Raw genomic sequence first — 6,000 nt, 5'->3', positions numbered from 1 at the left:
TTGAAATCTTCTCATCGGACGAAACCAGAACTAAACTTCTGAACTCCAAGCCGCTAAACGTGTCCTCGCTTCCTTCTTGGATCCAGTGGAATTTACGCGGAGCAGGAACATCCGGCAGGTTGGACATCCTCTCCACGACTGAAGGTGTTGACTTATCGTGCAGGTAAAGAGGAGGAGGAGGAGGAGGAGGAAGGGGAATCTCCCTGAGGACAAAGTCACACATATAACCTTAAACTTTGATAAATGATCCCGTCCTCTTGCCACTTTCTACCACGTGACCAGGTTTGCCCGAACAACCTGAGCTGAACAGCAGGAAATGAGATCTTGTGCAGGAGATTTCAAAATAAAGCGAACGACCTGGTTAATATTTTAATGAAACATTAATTTTCACACTCGTCCGGGTGGGAGTGAAGCTGAAATCCACGCGTCAGCTTTTTTTTCTTTCTTTTTTTCTTTTTTGTGCTGGCTTCAATTCAAAATTAAAGTCACATCAAACGTTCCGAGCTGCAATTTTCAAAGTAAAGTCCACATGAGGTAGTGACAGGTACATAAACAGACTAGAGTGCTCTCAAATTACAGGGAAGTGAAATTATTCACTTTACCGCTTCAAACTTTGGACGTTAAACGCAATTATTAACCTTTTATCTGCGAAATTTACACGAAAACCTATTTTTTTGTATTCAAAAATATATGTATCTTTATAGCCTGACTTACATAGCTGGTTTTGTAAAAGAATAATCACATCTCTGTACGTATATGGTAATTTTCTGTGCACATTTTAGCTTTCATTAGAATAGACAGACTTTAACTGCTTATTATGCAAAATTGAATTTAAAGTTTTACTTGCGTCTCAATGTCTGAATAAAAAAAGAATTTCACTTTCACGCCACACCTCATGTTCTTTTAGGGACGCTGTATATTTGTATTATCTGACAGCTTTTTATTAATCTCTGACAACTTAAGTATAACGTTAACATTTAAAAACCTGAATAAAACCTGAATAAAAAAATAAGAGCAATGCTACAGTTGTAATCAGAGGTTTACATCCACTTATCATGAGCATGGATATTATTGGGATTTTAATGAGTTCCTTGATTCCCCATTTGGTTAAATGTTCCAAAATGTAAAACTTATAGTACACAAAGATGTCACATTATTGGTTTTATTCAGAGTCTCGACATTGGCTTTGTAAAATAAGTGAGTATGGTTAATTAATAGTGACAGCTATACAAATACACAACACATCAACACCTTTCCATACTGCCGGGATTAGCAATACAGACACTGACAGAAGACCATCAAAACATAAATTAAAGGAACCTAATGCAGCCGTTCCCACAACCTCCATAACGAGGTTGACGCACGTCTGTGTCCATGAGAAACTTACTTTTACTTTTAATCAGGTAAAATTGTAGCTTTAGATACATTTCTCTAAAGAATTTAGCTTTTAGTCATTTAATACTAACCTGTAATCATCTTTCAAGACACCTGGTGTGAGTCAGGTCCCTAAATTGGGCGGCACTAGCTTATTAATTATTTATTTTAAACTTAATTTATAACCCGGAAACCGTCCAGAAACCAGAGTGGGCAAAACAAGCCACTTATCACTGCTGTTTAACTAGCAAATCAATCAATAATGAAGTTATTATTAGGAGCAACAATGTGCTAAATGTACTGGCTTGTTAAAAGTGAGACAATGAATCTAAAAACACTGTGAGCCAGTGTTAAGATACCAAACTTGTGTGTGTTTTGCTCTTGTTATAACTTTAAATAGTGCAAATTAACCACAAGAATACTGATTAAATAGTTTGTTTCATTTTTAAAATCGCACAGTACAATAAAACACGTCTTTTGTTTGCTTTACAGTTAATTAAACCAACTGTGGTGCAAAATTATTCGATTTAAAATTAGACAAGACAAAGAAATGGATGTGGAAGAGAAGAATGTTTCTAAATCCTTGTTAATCCTGTTGCAGATTGGTGTCTTGTTGACCAAACAACGATTTAATTGCAGCTTGCATCAACAGTGCAGTTTAATGAGGACACTCAGGGGCTAAAATTATCTTTCCTTGCACATGACAACAAGTTCCTGTGATTATGTAGCTTTATACAACAGGAAACAACAAATCCCATTAAACACTAAAAGTTTATGTGACACTATAAATCCGTGCTATAATATCCTAAACACATAAACTAAAAAGAGAACATGTAAAGAAAAGAATATGAGCGAAGCTGAGAAATAAAACTACTCAGACAGGCAGACAGGTGAAAAGGTCTGAATAAGGTTTCTAAAACACTAAGAGTCCAAACATACTGGAAGCTGGAGACAAAATGTGTGTTTGTTTTGTATTTTAATTTTTAAAATGCTGAAATTATTAACAAAAAATACAAAAGATGCCATGCTCTCAACCCTTTAATTGTGGTATACTGCTGTTGCAGTATTTACATGTAATGTGAATTTAACAGGGTTGCTTTCATGCAAAAATTAAAAATCGAGATGTTTGCTTTGTAAAATGAACATATTTAATCCAAAGCCATAATTATTGTCCTTATCAGATATGTTGTTGCAAGGATACATTTAAAGAGTGCAGTCACCTCCTGCTGCAGGTGTCTGTACGCCCTCTAGCAGCAGCAAGAGCTGTGATTTGTTTTTATGTCCAAGAGAGACTTGAGCCATTCTCTGGAGTGAGTTACAACAATGAGAGCAGCCACTAGGTGGCGACAAATGCTGACTGATTTACACTCCGGAAGCGCCACTCTGCTGAGAGCTCACTGCACGGATGTGTCACTGTGCTGAGCTTTTATTTTACTGACGCCTCAGTTACACGGTGCTCTCCACGTTTGAACATCACACACCAGCTTCATCTGCTGGTTTTATATTCTGAAACTCCGGATTCATCGTTCTTTTTAACAACAGGCAAACTGAGCGACTAGAGCTGGGAAAAAAGAATTACTAATAAAATCAACGCTGGCACAGAGAACCTATTTATTTTATTATTGTTATTTGCCCCTGTCGAGGCGATTATACTTTATTAAATGTTAAAAAAAAAAAAAAATGTGTGTATATATATATATATATATATATATATATATATATATATAAATAAAACAAAGTGTTGATGTTTTAGTCTAGTTTAGTTTTAGTCAATTCACTTACAAAATTAAAATAACTAAAATAACTGTGCAGGAGATGTTTACTGATGAGCTGACGACATTTGTCAGCACACATGTGGAGGCTTTGGTACAAATTTCCCGACCTGTTTTATGACTGGGTCACGTGTTTGTGTTGAAATATGTGTTGTGAGCTCATGGAAGTGGTTTGCAAAGCGGCTTGCATGTGTGCAGCAGCAGACTGCAGTAGCAGCGTATGTATGCGATTCATTAAATAGATGCTTAGAATCAGCTGGGCTGTCAGCTGATTCAGGATGACATCTGCTGGGACTGTTGTGCTCTGGTCTGATGTTTTAGTTTAAGGTTATGCAAACTCTTAAGTAAAACCCAGTATTGCATCATACTTCAGGGCACAAAAGAACGTCTGTTGAAGCCCTCATTACTTCACCGGACACGTCTGTGCAGATAATGCTGCATAAATACTCAAGAAAATATACTTTTTGCTGTTTTTGTCTGTGTTTGGCTAATACTTTAACCTCAGGCAGAGAGCTCCCAGCACAGTTGCCACAATACTGGTAATGTTTCTTTTATAGTCTTATAGAAAGTAATAAGATGCCCAGCTTTTCCAAGGTTATGATTTAAGATTAATGGCTTACTTAGAAAATTGTGACCAATATGATGATGATGATGATGATGATGATTATTGTTGAATTTAAAGCAGAAGGAAGCTAGTTGTAGCTTCAAGGACCTTGGAACCCTGCTCTTCGAGGAATAAGCTTTTTAACCAACTATGACTTTAACTGTGATATTCTTGGCTCTTACAGAAAGACTTTTAGTCATCCTTTAAGTGTAAGGATATTTTTTTAAAATGAAAAAGCATATAGATAGAGTCAGATTTAGTCAGTAACAGCTGTGAGGCCAAGCTGAACAACCTTGGGCTCTGTGAATCAGACACAGTTATTAATACAACAAATCTGTGAGCGAGATTTGAAAAACTGCAAAATTGACTTTTTTTTTTTTTTTTTTTTTACATCCATCTAATCAAAAAGGAATTAGAGGCTACATAAAAGCCTTAAAACCCTGAGTTATTAAACTAAATCTCAGTTTCAGTTCAGCAAAAAGTGATGTATCAGAAAAAAATGATCATACCAGACAGAATTCAGCTTTGCATGACTCAAAGTTCAATAAAGATCCTTATTCATCTCACACTGTGCCAGATCTGGTCCTTTGCAGTTTTTAAACTGGCTCTCGTGTCAGTGTAAAATTCTGTCTCATCCATTTATAGCTAGAACTAAACACACAGGTGCAGCTCTACAGCACCTGTAACTGTGGACTAGCTGACACAGAATGGCTACAAAAAGGAAATCTGAAGCTGAAGGAAGTCAGTTTCACTGGCGGTCGAAGACTGAGCAGCCTTTATCCTTACCGAGTGTAAAGACTGTGTGTTGATTGGCCACAAGACTATTTCTGTTGTAAAATAAAGTAATTAGCTTCATCACTTTGATGTTTGAATGTAAATATTAACACAAATTATGGACTCAAAGACAGAGAACAGAGGCTTAATTTTATGCACCACCAGCTGCATGGCAGAAGGGTTCAGATAAACTTTTGTTCTGCTGGTTCTTCACCAAACTTCCTGCACAGCTGTTGGGTTGTCATCCTCGGGCAAGGGCAAGATTAAAGATCAACTACTTTTCTTTAACACCAGGCTCAATTAATTCTTATTAAATGACCAAAGGTAGGAAAAGCTATGATATTGAAGCTTGTGAAATGGGTTGGTATTCTATGCATTGGATGAGGTCTTAGTTCTTAGGTCTTTACCTGAAATGTAAAGGGGAACATTTATGCTGCCATGGCCGCTGAGGCTGGTTATGTTTGGACTCGTGTTTAATGTTTTTCTATGTCACTATCGCAGTAATTTGGCTCTCATTGATGACTTCTGTTCTCACCATGTAACTCCAGTCTCTTGTTCTGTGTCGTGTTTAAGGAAACTGTTTACCTACCTGTAAGACTTACCTGCCTTGCCTCGTGGAGATCCATGCTTGCAGCCCTGCACCCTCCGCTGAAATCCATATTCTCTGGTTGCCGTCTCTTCATCTCTCCTGGAACCGAGCCTGCCCTCTGGCTCTTCTTCTCATTGCTCTAACTCATCACAAGTAAGGAATACAAACTACGACTCGCCGCTTTCAGTCAGCCAGTCCCATTATTCATGCCAGTGCCATTCCTTTTTACAGACCCTCTCAGACGGTATGCATAGCTTCCAGCCCAAGGGTGTCAAAAATAAAGCCTGGGGGCTCCAGTCTGGCCCACTGGGCGGCTTTGGAAAATGTGAAGGAGGACGTAGAGTTTAGATTTTTAACTGTATTTTTGCAGCCATAATGCACCAGCATAAATCATAAGTAGCAGATAAACAGTTAAATGACAGAAAGCTCCTGTTTTTTTCACTACATTTTCGACTGCTATGGAAATTTGGTTTTTACAATAGTGCTAAAAAATAAAATAAGGATATATTCTGTGAATTAACAGGACAGTCTGCACGATCGCCTAACAGAACTTTTTTTTGTCATTTTACACATTTATCTTTTACAATTTATACCCAAAGAGTCTGACAGACTACTTTCCTTTTCTACAGCAGAATTTCTTAAAATCTGAGACGTACTGTTGGACTTACATTTCTTTTTCTTATTTTAAAATATCTTGGTTGTTGCTGTGAAATTCTTTGCACTGACTCATCATTTCATTTTGCTTCCTGTCTTGAGTTTTTTATTTTTGCCTCCCCTGTTTCCTCTATTGGTGTTCTGTAGGGTTGTTTCCTGTTTTCTCTGGGTTTCACTTCCTGTCTGTGTTGATATTGACTTGTTATATGCACCGATAGTCCTGGCCTCCTCTT

The sequence above is a fragment of the Diplotaxodon limnothrissa genome, linkage group LG20 (genome assembly GCF_057381915.1).
Source record: "Diplotaxodon limnothrissa isolate DT_005_m linkage group LG20, D_limnothrissa_male_GT1.1, whole genome shotgun sequence".
Lineage (NCBI taxonomy): Eukaryota > Metazoa > Chordata > Actinopteri > Cichliformes > Cichlidae > Diplotaxodon > Diplotaxodon limnothrissa.
This window is presented reverse-complemented; position numbering follows the sequence as displayed.